The 19,812-nt window shown below is 45.3% G+C and overlaps 1 protein-coding gene across 7 annotated transcripts in view; it reads left to right on the plus strand.

Annotated features, from left to right (window-relative positions):
- Window positions 1–19,812, plus strand: part of TBL1X (transducin beta like 1 X-linked) — a 258,194-nt gene that overhangs the window by 125,040 nt on the left and 113,342 nt on the right. Inside the window, exon 1 of one of the 7 annotated variants that reach the window (XM_050776586.1) lies at window positions 10,306–14,418. The exons of 5 other annotated variants lie outside the window; for them this stretch is intronic. The gene's annotated coding sequence lies outside the window, so the exon portion shown is untranslated. Of the gene's footprint in view, window positions 1–10,305; window positions 14,419–19,812 lie in introns of those variants that run through there. One more of the 7 variants, XM_050776588.1, reaches the window with a different exon arrangement.

Genomic DNA, 19,812 nt, shown 5'->3' on the forward strand with positions numbered 1-19,812 from the left:
TCTGACTTCTTTCACTCTGCATGTGTTCGTGGTTCATTCATGTGGTAGCACGTGCCAGACATGCCTTTCTATTGCACAGTACTGTATGTATTGTATATGTACACAGCCAGCTGTTCATATCCACGAATTCTGCTTCTATGGATTCAACCAACCGTGGATTGAAAGTATTTGGGAAAAATAAAAATGCAACCATAAAAAAATACAAGTTTAAAAGTGAATAGAGCATAACAGATATTTACATGACATTGACATTGTATTGGGTATGATACATAATCCAGAGGTGATTTAAAGTGTAAGGGAGGATGAGCGGTTATATGCTGATGCTACTCCCTTTTATCTAAGGGACTGGAGGATCCTCAGATTTTGGTATCCTCAGGGGTCCTGGACCCATCCCCTGTGGATGCTGGGGGGCGGCTGTACCACATTTGATCTATGCGTTTATCTGTCAGTAGATGTTTGGGTTGTTTCCATTCATTTTTTGGCTAATTGAATAATATTTTAATGCGATATTTAAAAAATTAAAATGAATGCAAAAAATTCCATGAGGAACAAAATATTAATTTTAAGTAAAGACCACGGGATCAGTATTTCTGAAGTTTCCTTTTGCCTCAGGATCTGGTATGGCTCCATACATTACTGGTCCTGTCTCTCTCTCTAACATTTTGACATTTTGTCATGTACTTTTTGCATTCATTTTTTTTTTTTTTTTTTTTTTTTTTTGAGACAGTCTCTCTCTTGCCCAGGCTGGAATGCAGTGGCGCAATCTTGGCTCATTGCAACTACCGCCTTCCAGGTTCACGGGGTTTCACCATGTTGGCCAGGCTGGTCTCAAACTCCTGACCTCAGGTGAGCCACCTGCCTCGACCTCCCAAAGTGCTGGGATTACAGGTGTGAGCCACCGCTCCCGGCCTCATTTTGACTTTTAAAGATATTATATTACAATATTGTTTCTTTTGATGGTTGAATTTTCTGGCATCCCTTTCAATTTTACACCAGAGGTAAATGATCCTAATCCCTGCCCTGACATTTTACACTGTGCTGTGAATGCCCCAGGGCATGAGGAATAAAGTTTGAAAGTATATTTCAGTGAGCTAACTTGGCTGGACAGAATACCCATGGGTTATCCTTACCAGTGGTGCCATATTTATGCCTTTCAGCGATGCTGTGATTAAACTCGAGTCCAGTAAAATTATCATTATACTATATTAGTTTTGTAGAACTTCTGTAACAAAATTCCACAAACCAAATGTCTTGGCTTAAAACACCAGAAGTATATCCTCTCACGGTTCTGGAGTCCAGAAGTCCAAAGTCAAGATGAAGGTAGTGTTGTTCGCATCTGGAGCCTGTAGATGCTACAAGGGAACTTTTGTTTATAGTTGGGATAAAAATTACACAAAACCCAGTCTTGATTGAGGACACCTTTTGGAGTACTGGCAAGTTGCCACGTGGACTGAGCCTTCCGATCGGAGTTGGCCTTCTTGCCGGTGATCTGCCTGGATGCCGGTGCACACACTAATCCTTGAACACACTAAGCATTGTGCTTGCTGTTGTTTAACTTTTCATCCATGATTGAACTCAGGAGTTCTTTTTTTTTTTTTTTTTTTTTTATGGCCATTTTTAAAGATTTCTTCTTGGGAGTTTTTTCTTCTGAAAAGAATACCTGTAAAGCAAACTATTTAAATTATACACTGAGAGACATATGTTCATTCTTGTATCCGTAACATTTAAGAACTGTTACCTATTACTAGCATAGGCACAAAGTGTCTCCTCTAAGACATTTGTTAATTACAAAAGGGACAAAAGTAGTGACATGTGGGGAAGAAACCCAGCAGATACCACCTAGGTGGTCAAAGTCAACATCATCACTAAGAAGACATATCGACATCTTGTGACAATCTGAGAAGGACTCAGCACCACTCCTGTGGCGTTCCTGCCAAAAATGCATGAGTCTAATCACGAGAAAAATTAGACAAACCCAAATTGAGAGGCATTCTGCAGAACACCTCTCCTGCTCCTCCAAAGCATTAGGAGCGACAAGGGAAGAACGGGGAACCGTTACAGGTCGAAGGGGATGTGCTGACTGTAGGAACGTGGGCTCCTGGGAGAGAGAAAGGGCGGAAGGAGGAACTGGTGAAATTGGAATAAGTCTGTAGTTCACTTAGTTGTGCTGTGCCAGGTCTTAACGTTTTTATATTTTGCTAATTGCTATGTTTGTGTAAGATGTCAACATAAGTGGAAGCTGGGTGGCAGTTATATGCAGCTCTGTGCTATTTCTGCAACTTATTGTAAGTCTAAAAATAATTTCAAGATTAAAAGTTTTTTTAAAAAAGTCACTCAGATGAAAACACGAATAAGAAAAGTAAAAAAACATAAAAAGAGAGAAGAAAGGAGCCATTTATGTGATTAACTTTTTGGTTGGCATCGCCATAAGTTTTTTCAGTTCGGATTCTTAGTAAAGGATGTGGATCAAAACAAATCTTCATAGTAGAATATCAGCAGAGACCTTATTTCATTTGAACAAAATATCATGAAGTCAGGATTCATTTTGCATTTGATTCTTGAACATTTAAGTTTTAAAGGAAATTTGTGGTGTTCTCCTTGAAAGGAAGCCCACATATGTTCAAAATACAGTATCTTTTAAATGCATTTGAATTTTTCAAAGTTTTGGTGTTTGTCGTTTTTGTTTGTTTATTGCTTTGATTTTTCATGAGCAGTGCTGTTCAGGGGTACTGTGATTGTCAGTTTTAAATCACTGCTGCAACACACTCCATTTGATCTTGAGACTTGCCGTCAGTCTTATTGTGGGGGTGGGGAGGAAGGGGAAAGAAACCAGTGAGTATGAGTTGGCATGTCCCACAGAACAGCGGGTGGACACTTCAGGGGGCTGTTCCTTTCTCAGAGACTCAAGGGCTATGCCCAAATCGTTATGCAGTGTGTATGTGTGGGGGTGATAGTGGGGGCGGGGGGACGGGTTTGGGGAGAGAAGTAATCTACCAGGGACGACCCAGGACAGATCCCAGAGCCAGGAGTGAGGGTTGGATCTTGGGCAAGGCCATCTCTGCCATGACTGCTTGTGGGAATTCCTGCTTACTCCCTGTGACCTTGAGCAAAACCTCCAAGTTTGAAGCCTCAATTTTATGCTCTGTCAAAGAAACTAGTGTTTCACCCTCCACCGGAAGATGGAGCATCATTCTCCATGTGAAGCACTCAGCACAGTGCCTGTCCCCTCTACAGACATGATGCCAGTCTGTGATGACGTTCTCTTCTGTCAGCATTTGACAAAGCAGATGAGATCGTTCACTTGCACAGCCTGCTGTCGACCTTTCTTTTCTCAGATGCTTTCCTGTAGATCCCAGTCGACTGCTTTTCCTTGACCAGCCGATTCATGCAGTCTCTTTTGCTTACTTAATACTGTTGACATATTTAAATTATTGTTTAATAAATACTATTCTGGAGTGTATTTGTTCATGCAAGGATGGTTTACTACTGCTTGCTTTGTGCTGGTTATAGCAGGTAAGGGGGTGGGGGTGTGTGCAGAGAATCATCTGGTCATCAGCCATCTTGCAGGAGTGCCCAGTGGGAGGAAGAGCAAAGCCTACCCCTTCTAGGGAGTGTGAGGGAGGTGGGGTTGGGCGGAGGCAGGACTGCACCAGCCTTCCAGAGCTCAGAGAGGTGATGCCTGAGCCAAGTGACACACACATGATAAAGAGGAGGTTTCTGGAGTCCAGAGGAGGAAGGCCTCCTTGGCTAAGAGGACAGCATGAACTCATAGGGTACCTCCAGGAATTATTCCCCTGGGCAGTAGGGGCAGAGAAAGGTACCCGGGGGGCAGGGGACAAGGACTGGCATGGAGCATGGGCTCAGTATCAGCCTGCTGATTTTCATGAAAGCCGTTTGGTCACCTGAAGAACAGCTTTGATTTTACTTCTGTGATCTAAACTCTTTTGAATTGGAATATAAAATTCAATGTTCCATGTGACAAAGGGGTTTTTTAATTGGTCATTCCCTTAAACATCTTTACATTTTCGTATCTGTTGATGTCATTTTTTTCCCCATTGCTGACTCCTGTTCCTGTCTTCTGTTTCTGCTCTTGACTTAATAATTCTTGGCTTCTTGACGTTTATCATTGCCGACTGCTCTGTATCCTCATCTTCCCTTCATTTATTTCCATTTGTCCGCTCTGTTTACTGCCTGAGATGTTGACCTTTTTTCCAAGCATGCACTAAACGGCATTTTAAAGAAGCAGTGTCATGTCATAGCCCCTGGGAGTGTGGCTGGGACTTTTCATCTTGGGGCTTCTTTATCTACCTTGGTTGTAGGTAGTTAAGAAAATCTTAACCCTTGGGTCATTATTTCTATAGTGGGTCAAAGAGATGACCACGTCACTAAAACTTTCATGTCTAGTTGCATATTCTATTTTTTTATAGAATTACATAATACATTTGTAAGTGTACAATTCAGTGGCATTAAAAACATTCACAATGTTGTGTAACCATCACCCTCTTACACCTAAACATTTTTCCATTATCCTTCCCCAAAACTCTGTGCTCGTTATACAATAACGGGCCCTTCCACACTCCCCTCCCCATACTCAGTCCCCAGTGACTTCTCTTTATTTGCCTATTCAAGGTATCTCATAGAAGAGGAATCATATAACATTTATCCTTCTGCATCTGGCTTATTTCCCTAAGCATAATGTTTGCAAAGTCCATCCATGTTGTAGCATATATCAAAATGTCATTTTTTTTTTTTTGTGGCCGAATACTAATCCATTGTAGGGTCACTCACACGCACACATGTAGAACAGTGGTGAGTGCAGTGCCCAGATTGGTACGGAGAGGCCACAGTGCTCACGGGCCTGTCCTAACAGAGGCCATTTCAACCAGGTGAACATAGGGAAACCCTGGGAAAGGCATGTCCTACTGTTTGAACAGGGGGATGAGGAGGCTGGATACTCCAATGATGGAGACCCTTTCCCCACCTTTTCTCTCACCTCTTCTCCACCCAGTGCCCTTTCACCTTTCCTTTCCAACCCCACACCCATCCTTCCACCCTACTTCCCCATTTATTTCCCTCTGCTCTTTCATTTCCATGCCCAGCTGCCTCCCAAGCCCTGCCCTCAAGCTTCCCCTCCCTTTTCTCCCATGCCCATTGCGTACCTGGATCTCCTCTCCCTCGTCGGGCCCACTTCCCTTCACCCTTGGGATCCTGGTCACCCCCTCCACTGCAAGGGGGAGAAGGGCTGCACTGTGTGGCGGGTTCTCCGTAACTTGGCTGTGTTCTGGGGATTTCCCACCAGCCCTTGCGCTGCACTGGTGATGCCTGATGTAGCTGAAACTCTGCCCCACTCGGGGTTACTGGCCTGGGATCAGCATAGGAGATGGGTTTAAAACAGGATGCAGGGAGGCTGCTGGCAGGCAGTTATTTGAGGAAATGCATTTCTTAGGATATAGCTTTCAAAAAGGTGCTGTTATTGTGCATCACATATAGAGTGGCCTTAATGCGCCAGGGCAAATGAAAATTATGTTTATAAAATATAGGGTACCTTGTCAAGATTAACTTGTGTGAAATTCCCAAGAATATACCTCAAACAAACAGTTTTTCTGTCAGTGCGTCATGGTGTAGTAACTCTCCTAGTTCTAGATATCTTTATTTTAAAAGGGATACTTGTGTGCAGACACATTTTTAGGTGGAGCTTAGTATGTTTTAGTTCTCAGGAATTTCTAGGAGAATAAATAGCTGGAACTTGATAGGATTGGTATGGATAGTACTTGGTCTTGGGAAGTTTTGTCTATGAAAATGTTTCATGTTGACGTTTTGCTCCCTCCCATCTTGGTTTTACACTCATTCTTCACAGAACTATCATTTATAGGAACTTTATCCCCGGCCATCTCTATCGGTGTCTTTCTTGCCCAGATAAGGTGAGAATCGTTTTGGAAACCAACTTCTTGAGAATCCACAAGAAATGGATTTTAGCCACAAGGGATCACTGCATTACATTCTATAAGATGAGAGCCTCTAGAAAAAAAAATTCTGGAGCCAGATATTTTAGGGAAGACAGGAGTCTGATAAGTGAATTGTTGTTTCAAATGGTTTTCATTTCCCCTCATCCTGATTTAGAAGAGGAGAAAAAACTCTTCTTAGAATCAGTGGGTAGTCCTGATTGAATGGGTTTATTTTCTTTTTCTCTCTTGAATTATCGGTGTATACCTGTGTCCTTCTTGGTTTATCCTTCATCCCCATCCCTCCAGATACCCCTATTTGCATTTAATCTGTTTGGTCGCATAACCTCTCAAGTAGCGATCTTGGAGGTTTCAAAAGTTCACATTTCATTTTCCCCACTGGGTCAACTACCAGTCTGGAAGCACCAGGGTTTCCAAGGTTAGGTTACAGTGAAGGCACTGGCTCTTCCTGTCTCCTGCAGAGCCAGCGTCACTGTGCAGTGGGGTGTGGACCCCGGCTCCTCCTCAGGCTCCCAGGCCTGCAGCTGGCACAGGGGTCCCCAGAACCTGTGAGGGGGACCTTCCCTCCGCCCCCCTGAGGGACTTGGTGATTCTTAGCCCTCTCTAACAGAGGGAGAAGACGCTGTCAAAAATGTGGTGCACCCAAGCCCACATAGAACTGGGAAAGGGGCCAGTGACTCAAAAAGCAGAGATTTCCTGGCCAACAATCAGGTTGCATCAGTGCACTCCAGGTGGATTCCACTGGGTGCCGGCCTGGTGACTGACCCTGCCTTTAGAGGGAACTCATTATTGTGTATTTGAAGTGTAAATACCTCTTTGCCCAGATGTTAATCTTGTTTCAGATTTTCGATGGAGAGGGTTCACATAATAATTTCCTCCCGAACCTGCTTATGTGGCTCCTGAGAGCCGCTGATCAGGGCCCTTCTGGTCGGTGTCTCACTGGCTTTTAGCAAAATGGAGACAAAGATGAAAGGGAAACCTTAATTATAGCTTGAATCCTTAGGGTGGACTAAGCACTCAAAGCCTTCCGTGCAAGGCAGTATGGCTTATAAATTGGAGGTATTTTTCTTTTTAAGTGGACCAGCACCCGAATTGGTTTGTCACCAGCAAAATAATTTAACACAGCGCCCGATTTGCACAGCTGAGATTTTGGCAACAGTATCTTACACATCTGAATGGGTGGAGTAAGATGGAGCATCATTCTGTGATATGTTCAAAATAATATACCCTGAAATGATGCAGTAAGTGTTGGAGATATTTTCCAGAAGTCTTAGGTAATTTGTTTTCATGTTCAAATTGTTTCCACAAAGGTGTTCTCTTCAACATAAGGAGAGCTAAAAATCAAATACACAGAAATTTTATAAGTGTGTTGTCTTTTTCTTTTCCTGTTTAGACTTTATAACATTACACCATTTACCTGGGCTAAACAAAATAAATTATTTTGTACATAAAACCACAAGGAGATTGTTTAGCCTACTGTGGGACCAAACTCTTGTATTAGCCAGTGTGGGAGAATATTGCAGAGACGTGTGGCTTCATCAGTGAAGATTAGATGTAAAGTCTTTTCAAAATATATGAAAATGTTGAACTAAAGATGACTCAGATGGGACTCTTCGCGAGTTGCTTGAGTGTAGAAGGCAAAATAAGAAATATTTGTAATTGTTACATAGGCCAGCCTTCCAAAATCCCAGCTATCCATAGAAAACAAGGGGTCAGCAAAATTGGCCTTCTGCCTAGACTGGTAGGTTGTATGGCCCTGAACTAGAGGCAGTCTTTCCCCAGGGGACATTTGGCAATATCTAGAGACATTTTTGGTGTCACCTTGGAGGAGGGGTAGTGGCATCTGGTGGGTGGAGACCAGGGATGCCCCTCAACATCCTACAATGCAGCGGTCACTGACAGCCCGCCCTTCCCTGCCACAGCCAAGAATGATCCACCCAGTAGAAGCACCTCCCCTCTTCCACTGGTGACATCCAAACATGTCTACAGACACTGCTTAATGCCTCTCGGGGGGCATAATCACCCCCAGTTGAAAACCCCTGCCCTAAACTGAGACTCTGAAATCAACCATTTAATCTCCTTCCCTCTGAGCTCAGGAAAGAGACGTGACTCCTGCGAGCTGCCTTGGCTTTTTGTAGGGGCACAGGTAGAAGCCATCCCCTGACACAGTGCCCTGGCTTCCGTGGTGGTCTCTGAGAACCCACGAGTAAGGATCCCAGGGAAGCCTTTCTGGGTCATGCTACTTTAATATTATTTTAGATGCCGATTTGAAGTCATAAAGGAAGAAGAGCTAGAACTATGCTGGAGGACCCTAAAGCCCATGGCCCATGGTTTCCTGTAATGCTAACCATGCCTGGAGTATCCAGTTATAAATAATTGTGTTGAGGCCATAAATGTTTGACATTGGTTCTCAAATATTCCTAAGAAAAAAGTCATGAAAGCCCCTGATGGTAAAAGGAAGAGAGCTGAGACCTAAGTGGATAGAAGACTCAGGAAAAAGCAAGTTAGAAATACAGTTCAACCCCCACAGAAGAGGAGAAAATGGGTCCAAAAGACTTGGGCTTTAGACACAGCTACCTAAGGACAAAAAAGTAGAGAAAAGATCAAATGTTGAGAAAAGATTGAGCCATGTGGAGAACGGGCAGGGCGTTGAAGTACCTGCTGCTCTCCTTAAACCCAGCATGCTGTTCACTGCTTTATTTTAGAGAGTGGGTGTAGTGGTCTGTTTCAGAAGACTCAAGTCTACACCGCCTCTGCCACTGAAGTTCCTTTTGACTCTGCAGACGTCTTTGCCTTTCATCTCCTTTCTGAAATGCTGTGAGCATTTTTCCTCCCAGAGGCATTAATTGGGAACAGCAGTAAATGCCCAGTTCCTTGCAGTCCTTTGGCCCACACGCATTTCCAGCTGCCCACTGGCCAGACTGGATTCTAAATGCCAAAAGCTACAGGCGCTGACAGAGTGCTTTTGAAAAGAAAGAAATGCATGAAATGCCCCACATTTATGGGAAATATTTATACCCAGCAGTCCTTGAGCCAGGCGTGTCCTTTAGGAACGGTGCTGCCAGACAGCTGTCGGCATGGCCTTGCTCCTGGCGGTGCAGGCTCTGATGTTCTACTCATGTGAGCCCGAGAGAGGAATGACCAGGCAGCCTGTAACCCCAGCTCCAGTGTTGTTAATGAGTGGCACTGATCAGGTTTCAGACATTAGTCAGTGTCCCAGCTCCAGGGTTATTAATGATGGCCACTGATGCGGCTTCACACGTTAGTCAGTGTCCCGGCTCCAGTGTTGTTAATGATGGCCACGGATTGGGCTTCATGCATTAGTCAATGTCTCTGTTATGAGCTGAATTGTGTCCCTGCGAAAGAGATGTATTTAAGTCCCAGCCCCTTGCATCTCAGAATGTGAGCTTATTTGGAGGTAGGATCTTAACTGAGTGTGACTGGCATCCTTAGAAAAAGAGGAAATTTGGACACACTCATACAGAGAAAAGGCCATGTGAACAGCCACCTCCAAGCCAAGGAGACAGGCTCAGAACACATTCTCCCTCACAGCCCTCAGAAGCAACCAACCCTACTGACGCCTTGATGTCTCTGAATTCTGCACTCCAGAACCGTGAGAGAGTCCGTTTCTGTGAAGCCACTCAGCTTGTGGTACTTTGTTATGGCGGGCCTATGACATTCATCTACTGTTACTAGCCTTCCCCAAATATTACAGTGCATGAGATGCACCCAGCATGGCAACTCCTCAACTTACAGAAATGGAAAAGAGGAAGAATATTGTGCTTCAGCTAGTTTTCTCATTACCCAGAAAAGAAAAGGCCTGACCTCTGAAACCTTGAGGAATCTCTTTTTAAGATGCCAGAGCCTGTACTTCTGCCTGATCCATGCAGGGTTTGCTCGCTACCCTGGGCATCACTTCTCACTGCCCAGGTGGCACTGGATGATGTCCAAGCCTGGCCAGATCTGGATGGATTCCATAAGTAGCTCGTGCTGTTTCTGGTCAGTGAAGAAAGAGGAAGGCAAAGCCATGTGCATAAGTTTGTTGTGGCTGCCATAACAAAGTGCTGCTGGAGTGGCTAAAACAATAGACATTTGCTGTATCCCAGTTCTGGAGGCCAGAAGTCCAAAATCAAGATGTCAGCAGGGCTCTTCCTCCTGAGGGCTTGAGGCAGGATCTGTCCTGTGCCTGTCTTCCAGATTCTGGTGGCCGCTGGCAGTCTTTGGCGTCCCTTGGCTTGTAGCTGCATCACCCAGATACCTGCCTTCATTTGCACACGGCCTTCTCCCTGTGTCCAAATTTCCACCCCCCTACTTTTTTTTTTTTTTTTTTTTTGAGACGGAGTCTCTGTCTGTCACCCAGGCTGGAGTGCAGTGGCACGATCTTGGCTCACTGCAACCTCCGCCCCCTGGGTTCAAGCGATTCTTCTGCCTCAGCCTCCCGAGTAGCTGGGACTACAAGCATGTGCCACCATACCCGGCTAATTTTTGTATTTTTAGTGGAGACGGTGTTTCACCATGTTGGCCAGGCTGGTCTCGAACTCCTGACCTCAGGTGACCCGCCCACCTCAGCCTCCCAAAGTGCTAAGATTATAGGTGTGAGCCACTGCGACTGGCCAAATTTCCCCTTTTTATAAGGACTCCAGTCACATTGGCTTACAGCTCTATCCTGATGAGTTCACATCTGCAAAGACCCTGTTTCCCAATAAGGAGTCACTCCCCGGTACCAGTTGTAAGGGCTTCAACATACGCCTTGGGAGGGGCAGTCTTGAACCCACAACACCGTCAATTAAAAGGTTCTGCTTTCATTGCCGCCAGCTTGGGAAAAGTTTACCAGGGTGGGCTTGCTGGAGGAGGGTCCTCTCAGCAGGGCAGGGTCATTGCAGTGAAAAGGAGAGAAAAACACACACACAAAAGCAGATAGATTCCCTTGGCAGAAGTGGCCAGCCTAGAGTCTTTGAGTTTTGTAGAGAGATCAGTTGATTACTTCTAGAAATGTCCTCTTCAAAGTCTCTCATTTTCTCTCCCATTTCCTCATACAAAGCTCCAGCCATATTACTACTTCTGGCACAATGGATTTAATGACTTTGGCATATAGGTTTCCCCAAAGCTAAAGCTAAAAAAAAAAAAAAAAAAAAAAAAAATATTCATGAATACATGAATATGCCACAAACTTTGCCCATAGATAAGACTTTGTGATTTACAAGCAAAATCTGATTGGAAAATAAAATACATTATATGTTAGAATACCAGGAAACTTCTTTTTGGGGAGCGTCTTTATGAAATGAAGTGATGCTAATCTCGCTGTGACTGTTCATCAGAATGTGCTCCACCCCAAAGCCTAGGAGAGGGCGGGACAGCCGGTGACTCTCTTCTGTCAGTAGACACACTAAACCTGAATCCAGGATGGGCAATCGCTGTTTGACACAGCTGTATCTCTTTCCATTGGATCAATAACACTCACTAGGACTTCGTTTGCTTTTAACTGCCTATGATGGAAACCTGGCAAGACGTCTTGGTCTGATCGGGCTGCCGTAACAAAATCCCGTAGACTGAGTGGCTTATAAGAAATGAAACGCATTGCTCGTAGCTCTGCAGACTGGGAAGTCCAGGATCAAGGCGCTGGCAGTTTTGGTGTCTGGTGAGGTCTGCTTTCTCACAGACAGCATCTTTTTGCAGTGTTCTCACATGGTGGAAGGGGTGAGAGAGCTCTCTGGGGTCCCTTTGACAAGGCACTAATCCCATTCTTGAGGTCCCACCCTCATGACCGCATCACCTCCCAGAGGCTTTACCTCCCAACACCATCACAAATTGGAGGTTAGGTTTCAACATAGGAATTGGGGGTGGGGGTGGTACACAAATGTCCGGACCATAGAATAGGACATTACAGCTTGGAAAAGCACCAGAGAGAATGATGATGTTCCTTTGTAACACAGAAAAGCACTTACCTCTCAATTTAGCTGAGCCATTTTGACCCCAGTTGGTTCTGGAAATCCTTGTTGACAAACAAAATTGGAGAGGACCATAGCCTGCCTGCTTTTCCCTAGGCCTGGGGAAAGCTTTTTTATATGGTGTTATTATAATGTTAGGTGTAACAATAAATGAAGGTTTTTTTATGGTCTAATTGGGTAGGACAGGCCTGAACACAGCCAAACCCGTCTGCACAGCATGTTCAATTTAGTCAGTGTACAAACCCTGTGTCATGGGAGCAGAGAGAAAGGTCTGCTTCCATTCCAGAGGATGACAGAGGCTTAAGGACGGTGCTGGCGTTTCAGCTGAGCCTTTAAGAAGGGGAATTTTATCCAGAGGTGATCTTCTTGGAATAGAGAGAACAAACGGGTCAGGGCATGCAGACTTGATTACAGGTGCTCTGGGGACCACTGGAATTTTTGTTGAACGGAAGATGATGAAATAAATTAGTGTTTTAGTGTATTACCTTTGGGCAGTGGCAAGGTCAGAGTCTCCATAGTGAGCAAATCAGTGCACAGACCAGGACAGAAATGCAGGGGAGCATTTGGGGCCTGGAGGGTGGTACCCAGGCCAACACTGTCCCCTTTTTCCAACTCATGTCTGTCCATACAGTTGGGCCAGTGTAGACATCTGGGTCATATAGAGAGGGATTCCAGTGACCCCGTGTGGTTTCTGTGGAGATCTTCAGGAAGGGGTTTTGGGGTGAGAGTTTGTATCTTGTGGCAAGGACACGCTCCCTGGGCTAGGTACATGTGGGTGGTTTCCTTGTCCTACGAATTGCAAATATACAGGGGTAGCTGTTCGGCCCTGGGCAGCCTCTGTAGAGACAGAATGAGTATTTGCTTGCCTGCTCCTGGAAGCCAGTCACTGAGGCAGACCCCTTTACTCAACCAGAAGCATGACTTGGGGATGATTATAGTTCAAGGACATGAGGCCTCGTGGTATCTTCCATCAGCGCCCCCCATTTTACATTTCTGGGATCCCGCTTTCTCTTTTACTGTGATCTGGGCTCCCTTCCACCCCTCTGGCCACTCAGGTGAGGAGGTGCCAGATCCCAGGTGGGCAGGAAGGAATCCCATTGAATGAGATCTTTGGAATTGCAGCGTAGCCTGGAGCTGTGTGTTCATTTTAGATAGAAATATTGACACTATCAACACTATTTGGCTGGGCGCAGTGGCTCACACCTGTAATCGCAGCACTTTGGGAGGCAAATCACTTTGAGGCCAAGAGTTCAAGACCAGCCTGGCCAACATGGCGAAACCCTGTCTCTACTAAAAATACAAAAAAATTAGCTGGGCGTGGTGGCACACACCTGTAATCCCAGCTACTCAGGAGGCTGAGGCACAAGAATCCTTTGAACCCGGGAGGCGGAGGTTGCAGTGAGCCAAGACTGTGCCACTGCACTCCAGCCTGGGCGACAGGTCAAGACTGTGTTTTGAAAAACCAAAAAGAAAGGAATATTGACACTATCTGTCCGCAAAAGGTCAAAGGCATAATTACAGTATGATTTTGTTTCCATTTTTTTCTTATTATTTCATGCAAATGCTGTCTTTTTGAAAGAAGTGGTTATAAGCACAGCGATATTCTATGCTGTGTACAGCTCTCATATATAGAACTGTCTAGAATGGCTCATGTTGTTACCATTAAGCCTCAGTTAGGTGACATCAAGGTTATAATATGTAGAATGAATGATCATTGAGTAGAAATCCTGGCTGTGTCTTCCAAGTTCCCTTTTTTTTTTTTTTTTGAGATAGGGACTATCTGCATTTCAGCTTAGCTTGCCACCAGTGTTCCGGTTTCTTGACCATGCTGAGTAGTTTTCAGCCACGTTTTGTATCCCTTAGAAGCCCTTCTTGATTCTGAGGTTTGGGGCTCGGAAAACTTTCTCGTGGGAGGTTATGAGTTGGGAAACATGAAAATCAGAACAACAGTGGCTGGTCCTGGCTGCAGGGCTCATCTGCCTGGAGTAGCTTGAAGTTGAATGTTAATATATACTTTATATATGTATAAATTGCAGTTGCTTAATTAGGTAAAGTGCACAGGTGACTTTCTCACACTAAATGGATGATGAGTATTGGGAAGAGTTGACTAAAATTTCACTATCTTTTGCCCGTATACAAACTCCTTGAATTTTAACTCATGAGATATGTGCTATTTAATAAATGATGAGTCTGAGTTTTCTCCCTTTTGGAAATGTCAGGAAAGTCTCAATGATTTTAAGTATCTTTTATTTTATAATAGCAATAGAATCTAGAATTTCTAAAATCAAACTGAGTTCTTGATTAAATATTGAAATGATTGTCTTCATCCACCTGGGAGCAGTCGTTGTGAACGAGAAGCCCCAGTGCATAAATCATTGAATGATACATTGGAGAAGTCTTGGAGTAAAGGAAGATTTGTTTACTTTTCAGACATCCTGGAAGGTGAGCATCAAAGCAGGTGAATGGCTGGCTCTCGGATTCAAGCTTCCCTGATCCTCTCCAGAAGTGTATCCTTCTCCTTTAAGAGAAGTCATGGCAGAATTTTTAATTAATTCTTCAGGAGGACTCATTACTGGGAAGGAAGAAACAACTCATTATAGTAATGGTTTCACATCCATTCTGTGGTTTGGTGACACAGGTCCCTCGGGTCCAGGCTAAGCCGTTGTTCCGGGATCTCTTTTATTGATCTGAAACCCACCCACCACCTTTGTTTTTAGAATGATTAGCTAGTGATGTCGCATACAATAACAATTGTACTGTTTTAAAAGATCTGTAAATGCATGTATGGCCACGTATATATTTAACAGTTGCATACACAGATGTACTTATTTATAGGTATACATTTGTGGACAAGAGTTGGTTATCACTAAAATATCAAGTCCATGATTTTGGATCTTGCACACTCTCACAGAACACGGAGGGACACGGTAGATGCACGCTGGACCCAGGCTGAGCTTGGTAACCATCTGGAAGGGACTGCAGAGGTTGACACCCAGGGCCAGAGCTCAGCAGAGGGGCCATTTCCTACCTGCAGTTTCCTTGGAAGAGGAGGGTTGAAGCTTACCATGTTGGTGGTGGTTTGTTTCCTGGGGCTGCTGTAGCAACCTGCCACCAACTGACTGGCTTAAAACCTGTATGGTCTCCCAGTTCTGGAGGCCAGAAATGCAGAATCAAGGCGTCCGCAGGGCCCAGCTACCTCTGAGGCCTCCAGGGAAGGATGCTTCCTGCATCCCCTTGCTACTTCTGGTGTTGGCTAGCAGTCCTTGGCTTGTGGGCACATCGCTTCCCTCTCTGCCTCTGTGACTACATGGCCTCCCTGGGTGTCTCTGTCTTCTTGCAAGGACACCAGTCATGTTAGACTATGGCTCCACCCTGCTGCGACTTGACCTCATTTTACTTTAACTAACTGTGTCTGCAATGACCCTTGTTCCAAGTGAGGTTCTGAGGTGCTGCACATTAGTACTTTAGCGTGTTATTTTTGAGGACTCAGGTCACCCCATAACAGTGGTCATGCCCCACCCCATCCCACTCCACCCTTCTGATTCCCCTGGTGTACTCCAGGGTGGCTCTGTGGCCACACATGACCCAGGCCCACTGGCCATTAGACACTTTGGCAGGGTGGCCAAAGAAATTCTTTGTGCTGAGTAAAATTAATGTGTAAATGCGGCAGTGCTCCAAGGGCAGTGTTGCGTGAAAGGGCAGTAGAACCATGGCTGCTGATAAACAGAAGCCTGTTAAGCAGCAAGGTCAAAAGCCAGACACAGAAGTCAGAATTAGCCGGGTGGACTTTTTATTTCACTTCCCCCCTCCCGCCCTTTTTTTTTTTTTTTTTTTTTTTTGCCAGTGGACTGCCAACTGTCCTCTTAGCAGAAGGGCAGTTTTTGAGTAAATGAAGCAGGACTTGATCTGGGTTGTCATAAATTCTCTCTCCCTCAAGAGGTAACTTCTTGTGTTGGCCGGGTCAGAGGTGTAGGGAGATGTCTGTGATGTGTAGAGGGCCTAGTTTGGGGTGCGGGGTGGCTTTGGGTCTGAGAGCCTGCTCTTGGCCACTTGTTGCGCGTGGGCTTTTCCACGTGACAAGACGGGAATGCTGTGAAGGAGGCCGCTGTTCCGCTTGGGATGTTGGCCGAGCGCTGCTGGCCTGTGTCCCTGGAATCCTCTCTGATTCAACCATTGAACATTAACTCTGCGAGGTCACAGCCACCAGCAGGGCTTCTGAGCCTGGCCCTGTTCTGGCTGCAGAGGGTCAGGAAGAGAAGACATTTCACCCTTGGATTTTCTGTGTTTGGAATCCAAGGCCTTTCCCGTGGAGTCTTGTGAGGTTTTCTCGGGAAGAAATGATCCTCTGGGAGAGGCTTGGGTGCAGAGTGAGACATCTTTCAAGACTCTGTGGCTCTTCTCAGGGAAATGCTAAGCCAAGCAAACGGCCGCTCAGAAATGTTCTGTATTTGGAAGTCTCAGAGTGTTAAGGGAAGCCTTGACCCTGGAATGTCCTCGCCTGGTGGTGGCGGCGTCACGTGGTGAGCAGGAGGTAACCTGGGTGCCGTGTCACCCAGGTGACATGACTCAGGGCCACGCAGGATCAGCTTCCAGTGGTAGTTGTGAAGATAGGAGATACGATTGCACATCCTCATTAGAGCCTGCACATGAGATCCAGCTTTATAATTGGAGTCCCAGATAATGAGCATGTGAACATCCGTCAGTTCCGCCTGTTCTGGGTATGATGTCACACTCATAAACAAGCTAAGCACACAAACTGGAATTTTACTTTGGAGGAAAAAAATCCCAATTCTGTTATATGAGATAATACAAGCAGTTTAAAGCCACAGAGGGTGTCTTTCGTTCAGGTGAATCTGTTCTTCCGTGTTCATGCAATATGATGGAACAGCTTCTTGCATCTTTATGTCAAGAATTTGCCAAAATAAATCAGACGAGTTTAGGATTTACCTCATAGTAAATCAAGAACTTTAAGCAGGGGCCTTTCTTCTGATTAAAAATGTCATGTATACCATTTAGACATGGAAATGCTTAGGTAAGTGGAGCAAATTATTCTCTGGGGATTTAGAACAAAGAAAATCAGTCTGGTTTCTATGGCTGCATGAATCTGGAAGGTAAATTATTAACCCAGTAGAGTAAGATTTTACTAAAAACAGACTAATTTGTGGTGGCAAGACAGATCCAGTCTGTTTGCTAGGGCTTTTGTTTGCGTGCTTGCTTGAAGGCAGACAAGTCAAATTAAACAATAATTATTGGCTTGGAGGGGGAGCAGATGTTTTGGATTAGTTTCTGTGCCACATTCTCTCATTTCCACCAATGCACTCCAGTTTCAGCCCTTGTATCAGTTATCTGTTGATTGCTGTGTAACAAATGACCCCAAAACTCAGCAGGTGACAACTACAAACATTAATGATCTCACACGGGTTCTGAGTGTCGTGAATCCAGGTGCAGCATAACCAGGTGGTTCTGGCTCAGGGTCTCTCGTGAGGTTGCAGCCTGTGCTGCAGCCTTTGAGACCTCGTGTGGGGCTGGAGGGTCAATTCCAGGCTCACTTAGGGTGTGGCTGCAGCAGAAGTGATGCATCGTCATGTGCAGCAATTCTCTTGGTCCTGTGGATCAACCTGGTAAATGTGGGACAGGCCCGTACTGGAGTGTGAATGCCAGGGCTCACGGGCACCGTCTGAGAAGCTGCCTATCATGTACGTCCCTCTTTGTCTTTTACACCCATGGATGGACACCTTGGTCAGAGAATAACTCCTTTTGAGTCCATAATCATCTATCGGAAAATGCTAGGAAAATTACTCGTTGATTTAGCTATGTTCATGGTCTATCTTTGGAGCCATCAGAGCCCACAAATGGAGACTCTCAACAGCTTAGCAGTCAGTTCATTAGAAAGTATTACTACTGTAGCCTGGGCAACATAGTGAGACTCTGTCTCTACAAAAACACAAACATTAGCCAGGTGTAGTGGCGCATGCCTGTAGCTCCTGGAACTTGGGCGGTTGAGGTGGGAGAATCACTTGAGCCCAGAACGTAGAGGCTGCAGTGAGCCATGATGGCTTCACTGCACTCCAGCCTAGGTGACAGAGCAAGGCCGTGTCCCAAAAATAAATAATGAAGAATCACATACCTATTTTTTTTGTTCTTAATTGTGTTTTTGAACAGAAAAACAGTTTTCCCTGCAATCAAATGCAGACAGTTCCTGAGCCCCTAATGGACAAACCTCCTCAGCTCCCACCTGCACCATACATTTGTGTTAATCTTCCAGTTAACTTCAGAACTGCTGCTGTCTCTCCGTGCTCCTGCCTCAAGACATATAGGAAGTGTCGGCCTTTCCCTTTCAAAAGAACAAAACAATTGAATAACCTACTACAGTCTTCTGTGCAAAGTTAGCTTCAAAAATTATTGAGAATTTTTTCTCCAAACAAATGTTCACAACGTTTACAGAATTTTCCCTTTTACTCAGGATTTCAGCCCCTTTGTCGCTCTTGGCTCTCACAGCACTAAGATCGTCTGTCCACTCATTCATTGGGCAGATGTTGGGCCCTGCAGTCAGGGCGGTAAAGACAGAGCACAGTCCTAAGGGCAAACAGCTTTCTCAACAGGGATTTGAGGCTCGTGAGGTTTGAACAAATGAGCCTCGTGAGTGCCAGTTCTGGACACTCGGCCTGACTTACCGGACATTTCACAGGTTCCTAAGATTTTAGAGTTGGGAGAGAATCTTTGAGATTCACTTGTAGCCCTTACGTTTTCTAGACAAGGCAGAAGTCCAGTGGGATGAGGCAGTGCTGGTACTGGCACCGCCTCACCCCGGCACTTACATCGCCTGGAAATAAGGCAGAGCCCACTGGGACCCCCGGGGTCCAAAGCCTCCAGCTATATGGCTGAGTTCTAGCGTTGGAGTTGCCACTCTCACGCTTGCCAGTTGCTTTGGCATGAAGCTTAGTGGCACCAGTGTGTTTCTGTCTTCTCAGCTCGTGGCCCTGGCCCTGAGACCTGAGGCTTGGATGGCACTCCCACTTCTTGCTTTAATTCTTCCCTGGAGAGTTCTCACCTTCCCTGCTTTCCAAGTCCAGCTGAGATGGGCAACCAAAACTTCCCAAGGGAGAAAACAGCTGAAAATGGAAGTAGAGTATGAAAGACGATGGCTTTTCTTTTTTCTTTGTTCCTTTTATTTTTTAAAATTTATTTATTTATTTATTTGCTTATTTAAGATGAGGTCTTCACTCTGTCACCCAGGCTGGAGTGCAGTGGTGTGATCATAGCTCACTACAGCCTCAACCTCCTGGGCTCAAGCAGTCCTCCCACCTCAGCCGCTCAAGTAGCTGGGGCCACAGGCACACATCACCTTGCCTGGAATTTTTTTTTCCCCCCAATTTTTGTAGAGACAGGGTATCACTGTGTTGTCCAGGCCATTCTCAAACTAACTGACCCTCCTGCCTTGGACTCCCAGAGTGCTAGGATTACAGGCATGAGCCGTGTCCCTGGCCGAGAATGTTTTTCAATTTGGGCTTGTTCAGTGTTTTTCACATGATTAGACTGGGGTGGTAGGTTTTGAGGAAGAAGACCCCAGAGGTGAAGCGCCCTTCTCACCACATCATATCAAGGGTAGGTACTATCAACCCGACTCATCACTGTTGCTGTTGACCTTGACCACTTGGTTAAGGTCATGGGTGTTGGGTTTCAATTAATGTTTTTCCCTTTCCATGCGGTATTCTTTCAGATTCCCCACTCGAGTGGAGGAGGGGTGTTAAGCGTCTCTTCCCGGAGGTGGTTTATTTTGGTTTTGTGTTAAAATATATCAGTGCAGATCTATTCACCCATCTCTTGATAGAGGGAATAGGATTTTTCTTGGGACGGGGATACTTTATTCCTAGTTTGGAGTCAGCTTTCCCCATTCTCGA

This window comes from Macaca thibetana, chromosome X (assembly GCF_024542745.1).
Source record: "Macaca thibetana thibetana isolate TM-01 chromosome X, ASM2454274v1, whole genome shotgun sequence".
Classification (NCBI taxonomy): Eukaryota; Metazoa; Chordata; class Mammalia; order Primates; family Cercopithecidae; genus Macaca; species Macaca thibetana.